This window comes from Pygocentrus nattereri, chromosome 29 (assembly GCF_015220715.1).
Source record: "Pygocentrus nattereri isolate fPygNat1 chromosome 29, fPygNat1.pri, whole genome shotgun sequence".
Classification (NCBI taxonomy): Eukaryota; Metazoa; Chordata; class Actinopteri; order Characiformes; family Serrasalmidae; genus Pygocentrus; species Pygocentrus nattereri.
In genome coordinates, this window is record NC_051239.1 from 4,574,680 (window position 1) to 4,593,576 (window position 18,897).

General features: G+C 43.3%; 1 protein-coding gene across 1 annotated transcript in view; it reads left to right on the forward strand.

The window, feature by feature from the left end:
• LOC108442518 (transmembrane protein 132C) overlaps window positions 1-18,897 on the forward strand; it is a 94,486-nt gene that overhangs the window by 20,126 nt on the left and 55,463 nt on the right. The gene's annotated exons all lie outside the window — the stretch shown is intronic.

An 18,897-nucleotide genomic window follows, 5' to 3' on the forward strand; every position in this document is an offset into this window, starting at 1 on the left:
AAAGTGCTGTAGATGGTTCTGTATAGGATCTTTTTGAAAAGGGTTCCAGGTAGCATCCAAAGACATTCTTCTATTGTTAAAAGCTCGACATCGTAACAATAGAAAAACCTTTTTGGTGCAATTACTATATAGAACCATCTACAGCTCGTTCGTAAGAAACCTTTTTGAGGTGATGAACCCTTTAATCGACCCTTTAATAAGGTTCTTTGAGTGCTCTTGGATCTATATAGAACCACTGTCTTTACTAAATATACTATATATATTCAGTTCAGTTGCTTGTTAACACAAATAGCTAATAAGCCAATCACACGGCCGCAACTCAGTGCATTTAGGCGTGTAGAGGTGGTCAAGACGACTTGCTGAAGTGCAGACCGAGCATCAGAACGGGGGAAGAAAGGGGATTTAAGGGGCTTTGAACGTGGCGTGGTTGTTGGTGCCAGACGGGCTGGTCTGAGTATTTCAGAAACTGCTGATCTGCTGGGATTTTCATGCACAACCATCTCTAGGGTTTACAGAGAACGGTCGAAAAAGAGGAAATATCCAGTGAGCGGTCAGTTGTGTGGACGAAAATGCCTTGTTGATGTGAGAGGTCAGAGGAGAATGGGCAGACTGGTTCCAGATGATAGAAAGGCAGCAGGAACTCAAATAACCAACCAGAATCTCTGAGGAACGTTTCCAACACCTTGTTGAAAGTCTGACATGAAGAATTAAGGCAGTTCTGAAGGCAAAAGGGGGTCCTAATAAAGTGGCTAGTGAGTGTATGTGTGCCAATATATCACATATATTTTAAATCACTTATATATTTTTAATATGAGCAAAAAGTATATGTATATACCCTTTTCATCCATATGGGTACAGAGGTAGTTCCATAATTAACTACAGTGAATAAAATAATGAATGTTAATGTAATTCATTATATAACTAACTATGTAATTAATGATGTAATTACACTTGAGCAGTGTGGCAAGACATTAACTCAGATTAGGGCACCTTGTATATAATAGAATAACATGAGCTTCATCATTATTGATCAAAACCATGGCCTTACAGTAACGTTCCTGCCAAAAAAAACAAAAATGAAATTCTCCAAATTTCCAAATAGGATTTGTGGGGGATTAAAGCCTTTCCCTGAAAACATGTGCGCTGTAAGTGGTCTTTCTTGGAAGCCCAGTAGATTACACACATAGAGTGGAGTAATACGTGTACTTAGCACAGACGCTGGTGATATCTCAGGTTATTATTCTGACTTCAGAATGAGGAGCTCAGCATCTGCAGGAACTCAACACGACTTAAGACGCAGTAGACGGATTGGAGCGTCCGGCTGTATGGAAATATGTCCTGCCTGACAAATGACTTGCGCTTTAATCTTGCAGATTACAAGACATACCAGGTCACGTGCTGAGCGCTTGCTGCAGGTTCTTCACCCTCTCTGTTCCGCCACATCCTCCTCTACCACCTCTTGGTTGCAGTTGGGGTCTCTTTATTGAACACTGAGTCTCACTGTGAGGGCGGCTCAGCTCATAATGTCCTGTTTCACTGCTGTTTTGTTGGGTGAGAAATCAGTTGTAGTAGGGGTGGCCGATATGGCTCTAAAATAATATCACGATATTTCAGGGTCGTTTTGCGATAACAATATTTTTGGCGATATGACAAAACACTGAATAACATTTTATTCATGTCAAAGACCAAAGACATGCTACTGCAACAAAATAAATGTCAACGTTTTATTTAGTAATTTAGTATAAATATGTTTCAAATATTCAGTAGACACAAAAAAAACTGATTCCGATTGAGATATTAGTCGGATTATTAATTATTATTTGGATGCATTTAAACGTGGCTATCGGCTGTTGAGCACTCTTCGTGGCATTAGCAGCGTTTAATAGAGTACGGAATGGAACATGTCCATGTAAACACCTCAATCGGAATAGTCTAGTCCGATTGAGCATTCTTCGTGGCATTAGCCTCGTTTAATAGAGCACGGAATGGAACGTGTCCATGTAAACACCTCAATCGGAATAGTCTAGTCCGATTGAGCGCTCTTCGTGGCTTTAGCCGTGTTTAATAGAGTACGGAATGGAACATGTCCATGTAAACACCTCAATCGGAATAGTCTAATCCGATTGAGCGCTCTTCGTGGCTTTAGCCGCGTTTAATAGAGCACGGAATGGAACATGTCCATGTAAACACCTCAATCGGAATAGTCTAGTCCGATTGAGCGCTCTTCGTGGCTTTAGCCGTGTTTAATAGAGTACGGAATGGAACATGTCCATGTAAACACCTCAATCGGAATAGTCTAGTCCGATTGAGCACTCTTCGTGGCTTTAGCCGTGTTTAATAGAGTACGGAATGGAACATGTCCATGTAAACACCTCAATCGGAATAGTCTAGTCCAATTGAGCATTCTTCGTGGCATTAGCCGCGTTTAATAGAGCACGGAATGGAACATGTCCATGTAAACACCTCAATCGGAATAGTCTAGTCCGATTGAGCGCTCTTCGTGGCTTTAGCCGTGTTTAATAGAGTACGGAATGGAACATGTCCATGTAAACACCTCAATCGGAATAGTCTAATCCGATTGAGCACTCTTTGTGGCTTTAGCCGCGTTTAATAGAGCACGGAATGGAACATGTCCATGTAAACACCTCAATCGGAATAGTCTAGTCCGATTGAGCGCTCTTCGTGGCTTTAGCCGTGTTTAATAGAGTACAGAATGGAACATGTCCATGTAAACACCTCAATCGGAATAGTCTAATCCGATTGAGCACTCTTTGTGGCTTTAGCCGTGTTTAATAGAGTACGGAATGGAACATGTCCATGTAAACACCTCAATCGGAATAGTCTAGTCCGATTGAGCACTCTTCGTGGCTTTAGCCGTGTTTAATAGAGTACAGAATGGAACATGTCCATGTAAACACCTCAATCGGAATAGTCTAGTCCGATTGAGCATTCTTCGTGGCATTAGCCGCGTTTAATAGAGCACGGAATGGAACATGTCCATGTAAACACCTCAATCGGAATAGTCTAGTCCGATTGAGCGCTCTTCGTGGCTTTAGCCGTGTTTAATAGAGTACGGAATGGAACATGTCCAGGTAAACACCTCAATCGGAATAGTCTAGTCCGATTGAGACCATTCAGAATACAATTTCCATCCGATTGATCGAGGTGAGTAATCCTCTAAATAATCTGTTAAATAGAAGAATAACAGCCGTGTAAACGCCTGAATCCGATTACACTCCGGTCGGAGCGTGTAAGAACGTTCTGCGCATGGGCGGCGCGTCACAGCGAGAGGTTAATGACGTTCATCAAGGCGGAGGAGAAGCTGGTCTGCAGAGGAGACGGAGTTCATGCTCTGAGCTTTAAAAGACGGCGGGGGGACGGACGTCCAGCTTATGTGTCTCAGAGCACGACGTCTTCCTCTTCATTTTAAAGCCATTAAAAACACAAGCGCGCCAACTGGAAGCTCATCTCACGCCGACTGGACCTCACGTGATGCTCGCTGTCATGGTAACGTTCACTCTCAGCGCTGCTCCACGCATGCGTGTCATTTTGCATCGGATTACTTGTAGTGAACATGGAAACGAAGATTTTCATCAGACTGTTGAACAGAGTGAGAATAAACACCTCAGTCTGGATCTGTAATCCGGTTGTATTCAATCCCATTGGCAAATGTCTTTGCGTGTAATCAGCCAGTTTTGATTTTCCTCATACTCCACTGAGCGCTTCTGCTTGAGGGGGTGAAACAGATTAGTTGAGTTTCCCCCTTTTGTTGTTACAGGCTTTTTGCATATCTTCCATATTACTGTGATCTGTTGTACATCCGAGATTTTATAACCAAGCCACCTCCACTCCACTGAAGTCGCTCCCCTTTTTGGGAGAAACTCCACCACAGAGCTGCTTTGCGGCAAACTTCTTTCTTCCAAACTTCTTATCAACAAAGTCAGAATATCGCTGTTATCACAATATGGATTTTTTTATCATTTAGAAAGTTATACCGCTCGATATGGTACACCCCTAAGTTGTAAACAATTTGTCCACAATGTAGGTGAGCCAGAACGTGTTTGGACTCTGAAGTTTGCTTATTTATGTGAATATATTGGAACAATATCAGTATTGGAAGGTAATTGTTTATAAAAAGGGTCATCATTGGACAGATGTTTGGCTGAAATGTACACACAATATAAAGGACAGTGGACATTTCAAATGATGTCAAAAACGATGAGGTTTTGGTTTGGCAGCTGCGATACACACCGATCAGGCGTAACGTCATGACCACCTCCTCGTTTCTACACTCACTGTCCATCTTATCAGCTCCACTTACTGTATAGCTGCACTTTGTAGTTCTACAGTTACAGACTGTAGTCCATCTGTTTCTCTGATACTCTGTTACCCTGTTCTTCAGTGGTCAGGACCCCCATGGACCCTCACAGAGCAGGTACTATGGGGGGTCCTGACCACTGAAGAACAGGGTAACAGAGTATCAGAGAAACAGATGGACTACAGTCTGTAACTGTAGAACTACAGAGTGCAGCTATACAGTAAGTGGAGCTGATAAACTGGAGAATAGTGTAGAAACAAGGAGGTGGTCATGATGTTATGTAGATTTTTAGGTTTCTGCATCATTCGAGCTCAGTGGCTTCAATGCTTTCATGATGATTGGACCAATAGAAATGCTCTAAAATCACTTGCAGTAAAATCTCTTTACATGAACTTACATTGAAAGGTTAGAGGGTGTTTGTCCTGTCCTGCAAACTTTTCTCTGGACAGTGACGAATGTATAATCCCAATTTCTGGAATTTCTGCATCTCATATTTTTAGCATTGGGGCAATAAAAGATTCCACATCGTTAAGGGCTGCGATGACAGAGCGGCTCACACGCAGCAGCAGCCTGCTGTAATGAGGTTGGCGGGTGGTAGCATTAGAAGCGCAGCAGGTTCTTCCCTGCGTTGCAAGAGCATGTAATTTTGTTCTTTTCATTTTTCTGTCCAAAAGCTAGCATGAATGGAAATTCCATCTATTTTTCAAAACGTCTGCATATTTCAATGTTTGAGATGTAAACAGAGTGATTCAGAGTGGTTTGGTGGTGACAGGAGCCAGGGGTCACCATGACTACAACACAAATATAGCCATTTTATTTACCACCAGTGAGGGTACAGGACGCTTCAGAGCTTTTATATGGAGCGATGATGATGGTGAAGCAGTGATACATCTGAAAGTTTTCTTTGGGGAATAATTTGTCTCACAGAAGCCTGCATGTCTCCCTCCACCATCTGCCATAAAACTGTCAGACATCAGGCAGTGTCTTCATGTAATAACATTCCCACAATGGGGAAGTTTCATCTCTGCAATCTAACCCATCCGTGCAGCGAGACACCACATACACACTAGGGGCAGTGAGCACACTTGCCCAGAGTAGTGGGCAGCCCTATCCGCAGCGCCCATTAGGTGTCTTGCTCAAGGGCACCTCAGACACGTACTGTCGGCTCAGGGGATGGAACCAGCGACCTTCCGGTTGCAAGGCTGGTTCCCTAACCTCCAGCCCACGACTGCCCAGAGGTGGAGGTCTGGTTCCTATCACCGCCACTGTGGACCATTCTGACTCGGTACGTTTCTCTAGAATCACACCAACTCACTCTGAACGACTCCGTTTACAGCTTAATCATTTAATCATGCAGTAAACGTTGGAAAATTGCCTGCATTGTGCCTGTTGTGTATTTATAACTACTTCTTGTAGGTTTTCCGTCCTTCTCTCTGGGAAATAAGTCGGCACAACAGGATCACCCAAAGTGCACAAAGGCTGGTCCTCTGATTGAAACCTGCAGTGAGAATAATGCTCAGATGAAAAGGGGCTAGGAGAACATGTTCCTCCAGCCGTGGAGAGCACAGCTCATTGTACTTTCTGAAGCCCTGTTCGTGTTCAGGGCCCAGCGAGGGTCTCTGCACTCCGGCAGGCGGGCGCAGCTGGAGGAGCCACTCGAGGGCCCTTGTGCGCTCTGCTGTTGAAGTGTTTGTCATTAGTGGTGTTTTGAACCCCCGAGCTGGCGGCTTTCGCTCATTCATGTGATTCTGCTTTCTGTTTTGTGTAATTCCCCCTGGTTGCAGCCATTCATCACTGCTCCATGCTTCTCTGCCTGCCCTCTGCCTCTGACTCACACAGACACGGCCCGGCGCAGAGTGGGGATTTGTTTAATCTCATATGCCAGAGTTCTCTCTGTAGTGTCTCTCTCTCTCTCTCTCTCTCGCTCTCTCGCTCTCTCGCTCTCTCTCTCTCTCTCTCTAACGCACACACACCACTGCCTTCTCAGCTTAATCACTGTCACCTTAGATCCTTTTCTATCCACTCCAAACCTACTGAGGAGACACTCTCTCTTCTCTTCTCTTCGATTCTCTTCTCTTTCCTTTAGTTCTCTTCTCTTCAGTTCTCTCGTCTCCTTTCTTCTCTTCTTTGCTCTTCTCTTTTCCTCTCTTCAGTTCTCTTCATTTCTTGTCTCTTCAGTTCTTCTCTTCACTGCTCTTCTGCTCTTCTCTTCTCTTTTCTTCTCTTTAGTTCTCTTTTCTTCAGTTCTCTTCAGCTCTCTTCTCTCCTCTCTTCTCTTTTCTTCTCTTCACTTCTCTTTACTTCTCCTCTTCTCTTCTCTTTAGTTCTCTTTTCTTCAGTTCTTGTCTTTGCTCTTCTCTTTTCCTCTCTTCAGTTCTCTTCATTTCTTGTCTCTTTAGTTCTTCTCTTGTTTCTCCTCTTCACTGCTCTTCTGCTCTTCTCTTTTCTTCTCTTTAGTTTCTTCTCTTTAGTTCTCTTGTCTTCAGTTCTCTTCAGCTCTCTTCTCTCTTCTTCTCTTCACATTTCTTTATTTCTCCTCTTCTCTTCACTTCTCTTCAGTTCTCTTTTCTTCAGTTCTTGTCTTTGCTCTTCTCTTTAGTTCTTTTCTATTTCTTCTCTTCTCTTTAGTTCTCTTTTCTTCTGTTCTCTTCAGCTCTCTTCTCTCCTCTCTTCACTTTTCTTTATTTCCCCTCTCTTCTCTGCTCTTCTCTTCTCTGCTCTGCTCTTCTCTTGTCTTCTGGGCTATCATCTTCTCTTTCATCTTATTTTTTCCTTTTTTCTTTCATTTTCTTTGCTGTTCTCTCCTTTTCTTCTGTCCTCTTCTCTTTTGTGTCTCATTTTATTGCTTAGATTTTTCTCTTCTGTGCTCTCTTCTTCTCCTTTCACCTCTGATATTATTTACGTTTTCTCTTCTCTTTTGTGTTCCAACCTTCTTTCTCTTCTCCTGTGTTCCTCTCCTCTTCTACGCTCTTATCTCATCTTTTTTTAGTTATTCTTCTCTCTTTCTCTTTTCTTGCCTCTTCTTCTCTCATCTTGTTTACTGTTTACTCTGTTCTTCCCTTCTCTTGTTTTCTCTTTCTCTTTTCTACTCTTCTGTTCTCTTCCAGTCTCTTCTTTTCTCTTCTATGCTCTGATCTTTTTCCTTTCTTGTCTTTTTTCACTTACTTTATCTCTCTCTGTCTCTCTGTCTCTCTGAGTTCCGCAGTACAGTTCTCTGTAGTCTCCTCTGCTGATATGACTGGGCTCTGAGTTTAGTTTGTGATGTGACTCATTAAGCTGTGTTTAATGCTCGGCTGTGCTGTTAATCAGCCGCTGCCTGTCTGTGATAAAGGATTTAATGGATGATAGAAACTCAATATTGCTATTGAGCTCCTGCTGTTCAACACAGTCGCCCGCCAGTGTGATTAGCTCAGGTCATCCAGAAGCATGTTTACTCCTGTGTGAGAGGAAGAGGAGCAGAGCTGAGGCACTTAAACCCTCGGCTTTTACTCATTAAGTGACACGGCACCAGGCAAAAGTTTGGACACACCTGATGACAAACACAGTTCTGTGTGAAACTGTTTTAAACTCTTTGTTTTGCCTGTGAGAGTTTTTTCCCCAACAAAGCACTAAAATAAATACAAATGATCACAAACCCAGTTTAACGTAACTGGAAAGAGAAAGTTTGTGAACCAACTTCAAGTTGGCGTGACAGTCAAACGCTAATGATGCTCCAAAGTTCAAAAGTTAGTTCCATGTAGTTTCTATGGTGTTGCTACAAGATGGGGTATTTCAGGTGGTTGTTAGGGTGGTGCTTGGTTGTAGTTAGGTAATTGTTAAGGTGTGTGCTGGTGTTGCTAGGCTATTGCTTATCTATCCCAGGTGGTTGCTAGTGTTGCTAGGCTGTTGCTATGCTATTTTAGGTGATTTCTAATATGTGGCTAGGCTGTTGTTATGTAATTTACGTTGTTACTGTGCTGTCCTGGCTGATGTAAAACATGTAGCTGTCCCAAGGGATTTCTAACATGTAGCCGGGCTGTTGCTATGCTATCCCAAGGGATTTCTAACATGTAGCCGGGCTGTTGCTATGCTATCCCAAGTGATTCCTAACATGTAGCCGGGCTGTGGCTATGGTATCCGGAGTGATTTCTAACATGTAGCCAGGCCGTTGCTATGGTATCCCAAGTGATTTCCAACATGTAGCCGGGACGTGGCTATGGTATCCGAAGTGATTTCTAAAATGTAGCCGGGCCGTTGCTATGCTATCCGAAGTGATTTCTAACATGTAGCCAGGCCGTTGCTATGCTATCTGAAGTGATTTCTAACATGTAGCCAGGCCGTTGCTATGCTATCTGAAGTGATTTCTAACATGTAGCCGGGCCGTTGCTCTGCTGTCTTAGCTGATGAACTAAAATAATTTCAGTAACTGAACTCTGTATCACTGCTCCACGTCATGAAAAACCCTTGTGCTGATACTGGACTAATCTTTGACTGTCATGCTGCTCGCATGGACCACCGGGTATATTAATGAAGTAAGAACCTGGTTCTGTTTAAACTGAGGGGCGACTTATGTTCTGAACTAGAACCAGGCTGGTCAGCTGGCTAACAGGCTAAAAGAGCCAACAGCCTAAACAGCTCCATCATTAACATCACAGGCTTGAATTAAAGCAGTTATGGTGTGATTTATTGTAAAACTGCAGTATAAAAGACTAAAAAATGTCACTTAAATGACTGACACGCTTCAAATGTTCATGTTTCAGTCAGAAGTCGCATCAAACCCAGGCTGAATCCCAAACAGCTGCTTTTTCCCTAAATAGTGTTCTATTTATGAAAGTTTAGAAATTCTAGCCTCTATAGACAAACAGGGCATCATGTATGGAGTGTGGATGTGTCTGAGTCCCAAATGACACCTTTTTTCTTAGCTGTATATTATTCACCGTTGGGCTGCAGGATCCAGTATTTAAATTACTCCACTTCACATTATGCCTGAAAACACCTCCCCATGATAAAATCGCAGTAACGCACAGCCTCTCATGGCTTATTGCTTTATTATGTTCCCTGACTAAAGGTACTGAGATGTATCCTTGAGGGAACCACCCCAGTGATAAGAGGGTTACTGCCCCAGCACCAGTTCACTACCCTTATTTCTGAGAGTGCGCTCTAAATGAGGCCTGTCATAAAGGGCCACTCTAGCCATGAAAGATGGATTTGAAGGATATCATTTAAAAGATATAATAATGGACGATATAATTAGGGCCAGACAGGAAGCCAGATGATGCATTTGTGTAAAGCATGCTGGGTGTTGTAGTCATAGAGCACTGACAGACAGCAACAGATACAAAATCATGAACTCTGTCAAGCTGATGAGTTTGAGGGCTGCAATGCTGCACTACAGAATGCTGGGTGATTTCTGACACGTAGCTAGACACAACGTGAAGCGGAGTAATTTAAATGCTGGATTTAGATGTATTATTCTGTTGGAGCCCAACAGAATAATACATCTAAGAAAGGGTCATTTGGGACTCGGACACATCCACACTCCATAAATGATGCACTGTTTGTCTGTAGAGGCTAGAATTTCTAAACTTTCATAGCTAGAACACTATTTAGGGAATGCAGAGCCATTTGGGATTCAGCTGCTAATCCATTTAAGTGACAGTCTTTAGTCTTTTATACTGCCGTTTTATGGTTAATCACACCGTAACTGCTTTAATTCAAGCCTGTGATGTTAATGATGGAGCTGTTTAGGCTGTTGGCTCTTTTAGCCTGTTAGCCAGCTGACCAGCCTGGTTCTAGTTCAGAACATAAGTTGTCAGCCCCTCAGTTTAACCAAAAAACAGGTTCATACTTTATTAATATTCCCGGTGGTCCAATCGAGCAGCAGAGTCAAAGATTATTCCATTAACAGCAGAAGGGTATTCCATGACATGGCGCAGTGGTACAGTTCAGCTATTGTAATTATTTTAGTTAATCAGCTAAGATAGCAGAGCCACGGCCTGGCTACTGTGACGTGGAGTCAGAAAGCAGACGTGTGCGGTTTAAAAACAAAAGTGAAGCTCTACTTGGGTGAGCAGTAGTACAAAGAGTCATTATTAAACAGGCATGGGTCAAATCCAGAAATGTCAGCAGCAGGAGAAAGGTGACCATAACAGAGTTGGGGACAATCTAAAGAGCAGGTGATAAGTCAAAACCATAAAGCTCACAGGCCAGGCATGGTACACGGTACATGAGTCCAAAGATAACAGGCAGAAATCAGAAACACGAATCAGAACAATCAAAAAGAAACGCTCAGTAAGTTCATAAGTGAAAGCAATACTTCACACTGAACAGCCCGGGCTTTTATGCTTGTATCGGTGGCCAAGCGATGATGAGATGGATGCCTATGCGGAGAAAAGCGAGATTTATTGGGTGCGAATCCATAATCAGGGTCGAGACCAGAGGTGTCAAATCCAGGTCCAGAAAGTAAAAATCCTTCCCAGGATTTTGTTCCAACAGGCTGGACAGCTCTGCTGGGGGTGTGATCTAACTAGAGAAGCCAGCCTGTTGGAACAAAATCCTGGGAAGGGCCTTTACTTTCTGGACCTGGATTTGACACCTCTGGTCGAGACGGTCCAGGGTCAGAGAGCCACTACGGAGAGCAGGACGGACAGACATGACGAAAAAAAAACACAGGATAAACAAACAACGTAAGCCGGAATAAACAAAACACCACACGAGAATGCTTCAACCACTTCAAACAATACATACAATAGAAAGACCAGCACTAGACTCAGGAAAACACAGGGCTCGAATACAAACGGGGATAACGAGGGTTCACAAGACACAGGAGGAAAACAGGTGGGAAGAATCAAGGGCAGAGTCAAGAAACAAGGGGGCAGAACCGGGAGGTAACAAAACAAAGAAGCACATGGACCATGTAAACAGATGCACATGGAAGACTGAAACACAAGCACATGGAAGACTGAGAGGGGCCGATCGTGACAATGCGAAGCTAGACAGGTCATGTGAATAAAGGCACAGTTGGTTCACATCAATACTCAGGAGAGCGAGAGCACTGATGGGCTGGTGACGAAGGGTCGGAAGTCATATGACTCCGCTGACGAGTCTTGGTAATGGAGTCTGAATCAGGGAACAGCAGCGAGGGAAATAGCTCTGCCTCGTGACTCCCCAGAGGATTCTAGGAAGTGCAGTTCTCGTCCTGAGGAGGATTGTCTGGAGTCGTGACGGCTACATGTCAGAAATCAACGTTACACAGCATGTAGTATATTAAGTGTTAGTTTGAGGCCGGAGCACAACTTTAAACACCACCCGTATTGAGCTCAACAGAAGGTAGTGTTATTAATTAACATTTGCATGCATGTAGAGATGCATGCGCAAACAGGCTTACGTCATATGACATAACAGACCACAATAAACAATCTAATGAAGTGCGAAATGACTTCAGAGCACTCAGTGTTGTAAAAGCTTAAATCACAGATCAGATTAAGAGGGCTGTTGTTACAGTAATAGTCATCATGTAAGTGTTTTTTGGCCTCGTGATGCTCTGTAATTTCATATGTAGAATGATCTGATAGCTGGGATCCGGCTGTACATTGTGTATAATCTCAGGCTGGTTGCTTTAAGCGCTGATTAAAGCCCTACAGCGGCAGCGCTGCAGATATGATTGTATAGTAATGGGCTGGCTGCTCATTTATCCCTGCCTCCTTAGGCTCTCACTGAACTCTATTTACACAGAATGGGATATAGGAGCTATTATTGCTCTATGAATGTGAGCAGCTGGTTTAGCAGCAGAAGGTCAGCGAGGCAGGGAGTCAGTGAACGAGCTGACATGCGTTTGCGTCTTACGCAGACAGAGGCAGTGAAAGTATGTAAATTGGGGGTGTTATTTGCTGTTAGTTGGCCACGGAGGGATATTTACAGTCAGAGAGTAATTATGTGATGCCATCTGTGTTGTTTGCGGAGAAGAAGTGGCTGCTGTACTGTAAAATGAGCCTTATGCTCTCTGATAACTCCTTTATTCCTGCTGCAATTAAGCAAAAGTGTTGTTTTGTGTTGCTCATTGTATTTAATATCCACAGGTATTGGTAAAGATGAGTAAAAAGATTATAAGAAGTTATAAGAACAATTGGTGACACTTTACTGAAGGGTGCTATCCATAAGGCTTCATGACACCTATATAATCCCTTATCATTACAACTGACATAACTTTATAAATGGTTAATACAACAGAAATTGCAAATGTAACCTTTATAGCGAATGACGCTTATTGGAACAAGCATTTAGAAACCGTTATGTAGGGTTATGTCAGTTGTAATGACAACCTTATGTAGGTGTCATGTAGCCTTATGAACAGCACCCTACAGTAAAATGTTGCCCAAAAATGAAACATTTGAGTAAATTTATTTCAAGGAGAAATAATTATTAACAAAACCACATGTGCCATAATTATTGGCGCCTCTCTACTTAATACTTTTGGCAACCTTCCTTTGCCAATAAACAGCACTTAGTGTTTTCCTTTTAGTTGTGGAATACAGAACAGGGAGTTTGAGACTTTTTCCTTTTTACAGCATCTCTCTAGATTGTCCAGGGTCCTTTCTCTGCACTCTCCACATTAGCTCAGCCCACGGTTTTCTATGGGGTTTAGGTCAGGGGGCTGTGGTGGTCATGGCAGAAGCTTCATTTTGTGGTTGGTACACCATTTGCGGGTTGATCTGGATTTATGTTTAGGATCATTGTCCTGCTGGAACTTGAACGTTCAGTTTTCAAGCTTGCTGTCCATGATGCCACATACCCTAACAGGGTTCCCAGGGTCTTTGGAGGTAAAACAGCCCCACGACATCACAGACCCTCCAGCATATTTATCAGTGGACATCAGGTTCTGTTCAGTGTAGTCATTGTTTTTAACACACAAAACTCACTTTGAGTGTTTGTTGTCAGAAAGCTCAGTTTTTCTTACATTGTACCAAAGAATATAGTTCCAGTCAATTAGTTCAGCTAATTCTTCTCTTCATCATGTAAAACGTGGGTGGAGATATTACACATGCAGCTGAGTTTACAGCCCATTCAAGTTTGAGTAACTCACAGTTTCTGGTTTTGCATCGATTTTCTTCTGCCCATACACCTTAAAAGATACACCATATTTCCAAAGTTTTCACCCACCCATGCAAATCATTGAATTCAGGTGTTCCAGTCACTTCCATGGCCACAGGTGTATAAAGCCAAGCCCCTAGGCCTGCAGACTGCTTCTACAGATTTTGGACAATTTCATGCTCCCAACTTTGTGGGAACAGTTTGGGGACGGCCCCTTCCTGTTCCGACATGACCACACCAGTGCACAAAGCAGGTCCATAAAGACGTGGATGAGCCAGTTTGGTGTGGAAGAACTTGACTGGCCTGCACAGTCCTGACCTCAACCCCATAGAACACCTTTGGGATGAATTAGAGCAGAGACTGTGAGCCAGACCTTCTCATCCAACATCAGTGTCTGACCTCACAAATGTTATAGCTGCAAAGGGTGAGCCGACATCATATTAAACCCTATGGATTAAGAATGGGATGTGACTCAAGTTCATATATGTGTGAAAGTAGACGACACTTTTGGAAATGTAGTGTATTTAGAAACTTCTCTTAAACTTGAAAAAGAGCCCATATCTGTCATGTCTCCCCTCTCTGGGGAGAATGACATAGACTCTCCCAGGCTCTGTCCCACTCTCCTTTTTTTCCACACACCTGGAGCTCTTTCTAAGGTTTGTTAAGTCTCTGTGTTCAATACTTGAGTTCTGAGCCTGTTTCTTGCGTTTGGTTTTCCGTGTTTTTGACCCCTGCTAGTCTTTTTGTTGTTTCTGGATATGGATCTACATCTTTTCCTGTCTGTCTGTGTTGTTGACCGCTGCCTGCTATGACAATGAGTATCGGAATGCCCTTAATAAAGTCACTTCACACTCACAACCTGCCTCATTTTCCAACCTCTCTTAAACCCATAGTATACAACAGGCTGTTTGTTACTGCGCCTTTAAGACTGATGTATGTAAATAAGTTCTGTTTTAACTGGCTCATTTAGAAAGCAATAAGAAGCCTGAAACCCTCCTTAGAACTTACTAGTGTCCACTCACCGTCCACTCTATTAGACACTCCTACCTTGTCGGTCCACCTTGTAGATGTAAAGTCAGAGACGACAGCTCATCTGCTGCTGCACAGTCTGTGCTGGTCATCCTCTAGTCCTTCATCAGTGGTCACAGGACGCTGCCCACAGGACGCTGCTGGCTGGATATATTTTGGTTGGTGGACTCAGCGACACTGAGGTGTTTAAAAACTCCAGCAGCACTGCTGTGTCTGATCCACTCAGACCAGCACAACACACACTAACACACCACCACCACATCAGTGTTACTGCAGTGCTGAGAATGACCCACCACCCAAACAGTACCTGCTCTGTGAGGGTCCATGGGGGTCCTGACCACTGAAGAACAGGGTAACAGAGTATCAGAGAAACAGATGGACTACAGTCTGTAACTGTAGAACTACAGAGTGCAGCTATACAGTAAGTGGAGCTGATAAAGTGGACGGTGAGTGTAGAAACAAGGAGGTGGTCAGAATGTTACGCCTGATCGGTGTTGGTTGTTTTTTGCATCGTAATTTCCATATATGGACCGTATTGGACTGAGTAGTGAGTGGTACATTTTAAAATGACTTTAAATTTGTTTTTCCATGATATGAGCCCTTTTATAACAGCAGCAGAGACATGAGCCTCGAGCACATGCTGAAAGAATATCTGCCATCAAAATAGCACTATTAAAGCTCTCAAAACCAGATGTACGTGTGAGAAGACGGCACACGGCCCGCGTTATTGCTTCTCAAACTCTTTTTTTACTTATGTGCTGCAAAATAACACCCCTGTAGAATGCTCTGGTGTGAAAGAACTGAATTTATTAACACCGCTATCTCCTCATCACCGAGCGTTCTCTGTTTTGGGCTAAGCCTAGGATTAGCAGCAGTCTCACATATTTTACATACTTGAGTCGCATCCAGGCACACTGTGCGCTGTGCTCTGTATGTCTTGTCTTGTTGTTTAATCCAAGTTTTGCTGTCTTGTTGTTCAAACAAGGACATTTCTGCTAGTGGAATCTCCTTTTATTTGTAATTTATGAGTTTCCAGAACAGTAACAGCAGCCACAGATCCAGCAAGTCGGTAAGAGAAGAATGAAAAATGTGCATCATAGGAAAGAGACACTGGACGTGTAGGTCAGTGGGGGCTCTGTGGTCGTTTTGCCTCTCATGATTAATAAGTATGTTAACAGGGATCTTAAGTAATGTTGATTCTGTCATAGAAGTGAAGTAAATGTCCTAACATTGGTCCTGATATCAGGATCAGCTTCAAGCCCCAGTGATGTCGTCTGTTATTAGGAATCCAAGGCCGTGTCAATACCTTTCTAATCCTTAAGTGTCCGTCTCTGCCGGTCAGGACTTCTCCACTAATCGTGTGATTTCTTAGTGTTACTGTCGCATTTATTCTGATATGTGATCTAACAAAATTCTGAAAATTCTGAGATTTTTATTCGGTTTGTGTCACAAACTGCCCTTTTGAACAGTTCTGAAAACTGATAAACGTTCTACCAGGTTCTTACTGTAACACGTGAGAGCGATGATGAGGCGGCCGCAAACACTGAGAGAAGCAAGATTTATTAGGGGCAAATCCATAATCAGGGTCTACACAGTCCAGGGTCAAAGAGCCAACACGGAGAGATCGAGGGACGGACATAAGGTCAAGGAACACAGGCTAAACACAAAAACAGACTAGAAAATTTAACGGAGGCTAACAGATACAGTACTATACAAAGACCAGCCCCTTACTAGGGAAAATAAGGGTTAACAAGACACAGGTGAGTACAATCAAGGGCAAAGTCCTGAAACAAGGGGGCAGAACAGGGAAGAATCAAAACAAAGAAGCACATGGACAAGACCAGAAGCAAACAAAATCACATGGAGGTCTGGGAGGGGCCAATCGTGACACATGCTTACTCTGAAAAAACTTGCGTCCAACAAGAAAGCACAAGTCGTGCATGTATTATACAGAGCCGGAAACACAGTCGCTCCCAGAAAGCTCGGTCTCGACATGCTGAGCTTGCTAATGTGTTTTTTAGAGTGGCCAACAGGGGAGCTCACTTAACACAACTCCTCTGGCAGCAGATTTTTTCTCCTGTTTGAGTCCAGCATGTGTCTCTCGGGTTCCTGTGGTTTACATGTTAGGCTGAACGACGAATCAGTTTCATATTGAAATCACAACATGAAAGAGTGCAGTTTTCAAATCGCAAGAGCTGCGACTTAAAATGTGTTCATTGGGGAAATTTTCGTCAATAACGCTGAGCTTGTGAAGCCCCTGTAGATGAGCTTGACCAGTCAGAATCAGTCAAAACACCCATGAGCTGTGTACATGACTATACAACCACAGTTATATAGCAGTCTGGCACATTTAAAGCTTCGTTCACATTACATGCCTCATCGCTCAGATCAGATTTTTACCTCTGATCCGATCTCTCTGACACGATGGTTCACCCTCGTTTAGGTCAGTGACTCAAATCTGTCATTAATGTGATGAACCGGCTCCTGAAATGAGCCTCATGAGCTCCTCCTACTCAGGAACGTCACGTGACTGAATCACTGCATCATCAGCACAAACTAACGAGCAGAACGAGCTTCGCTGAGAAGATCATCAACTCTGATCAGCTCTCAGCTTCATTATTAGAGCCAGACGGAGGAGAAAAAGGTGAGATGAGCTGTTTACAGGCTTTAACGTCTGTTCGGCGCTGTTGCCATGGTAACGCTGAATGATGGTGCACGCCCAGTGGAAAAAAAGCACATGAATTCCGATCTGAGCGTCACATTAAGGTCACATGGCCACGGATCGGCTACGTATCCGATCTAGGACCACATACGAAAGTGGCTCATGTCGGATTTGAAAAGATCAGATTTGTGTCCACACAGCCCTGAAAACACCAGATCTGACTCACATTAGAACAAAAAATCGGATTTGTGCCACGTCTGCCTGGTAATGTGAACGTAGCCTAAAAGCAGGACTGACCAAAGCTTAAAATCACAGTGCTGGTTACAGCAAACACAGATATATAGTTAGATTATAGTTAGATAACTTATTCGATATTGTATATTAATCGTAAAGTCTAATCCTCTCTTCATTTTGCTCTTGTTGTGCTTTTGTTTTTGCTGTCCGATTTCAACCAGAGGAGGACGGGTTCCCCTTTTGAGACCTGATTCCTCGCAGTGTTTGTTCCTTATGCTCTAAGAGAGTTTTTCCTTGCTGCAGTTGCCCTTGACAACACTCTCGGGTCTCGGGTCTGGATTTTCTGTAAAGCTGCTCTGTAACAATAACCTTTTGTAAAAAGTGCGATATAAATAAACTTGACTTCCTGTACAGAAATCTGATGTGGCCATACATTGGTCAGGCATATATTTCATATATGAGATATATATGTTGTGTACATAAGTGTAAGTATATATAAATGGATCATACATATGTATGATTTTATTCATATACACTATATTACAAAAGTATTGGCTGGTCTACTTTCACACACACATGAACTTGAGTGGCATCCCATTCTTAATCTGTAGGGTTTAATATGATGTCGGCCCACCCTTTGCAGCTATAACAGCTTCAACTCTTCTGGGAAGGCTTTCCACAAGGGTTAGGAGTGTTTATGGGTATTTTTGACCGTTTTTCCAGAAGCACATTTGTGAGGTCAGACACTGATGTTGGACGAGAAGGCCTGGATCAGGACTCAGTGCAGGCCAGTCAAGTTCATCCACACCAAACTGGCTCATCCACGTCTTTATGGACCTGCTTTGTGCACTGGTGCAGTCATGTTGGAACAGGAAAGGGCCGTCCCCAAACTGTTCCCACAAAGTTGGGAGCATATATCCAGATATTTATAGTTTATAGACCTATATAGTTTAGCTAGTGCCAATTAATCATGGCTAGAGTGAGGAGACAAATTTGTAAAACTAGATCAATAGATGTTTCTCATTCCCGCTGTCCTCAAACACACTTGTTAGATGAACTTTTAAAAGAAAGTAAACAGCTTCTTTGTCATATTTCATCTGAATTATGAATAATTAGGCGATTAGGGTCCTCTCTGTGTGGAGTTTGCATGTTCTCCCCGTGTCTGCGTGGGTTCCCTCCGGGTTCTCCGGGTTCCTCCCACAGTCCAAACACATACAGTCAGGCCGATTAGACATGCTGAATTGCCCCTGTGTGTGAGTGACTGTCTGTGTCTGTCTGTCTGCCCTGTGATGGACTGGTGACCTGTCCAGGGTGTATCCTGCCTTCCGCCCAATGACTGCTGGGATAGGCTCCAGCACCCCCCCGCGACCCTGAGGGAGAAGCGGTTTGGAAGATGGATGAATGGATGTGAATGAGGGACAAGACCCAGTAAAATAATGCCAGGTCCCATTTGGGATATGCTAGATCCAGATCCAACCTGCTCTCTAAACTTGAACTTGAGTTTGAATAGCTGCTGTTTGCTCTCTGTTAAGTATATCTGGATCTCCAGCAGCACCTTTTGTCCCCTGCTGACACGTTTAGCTGC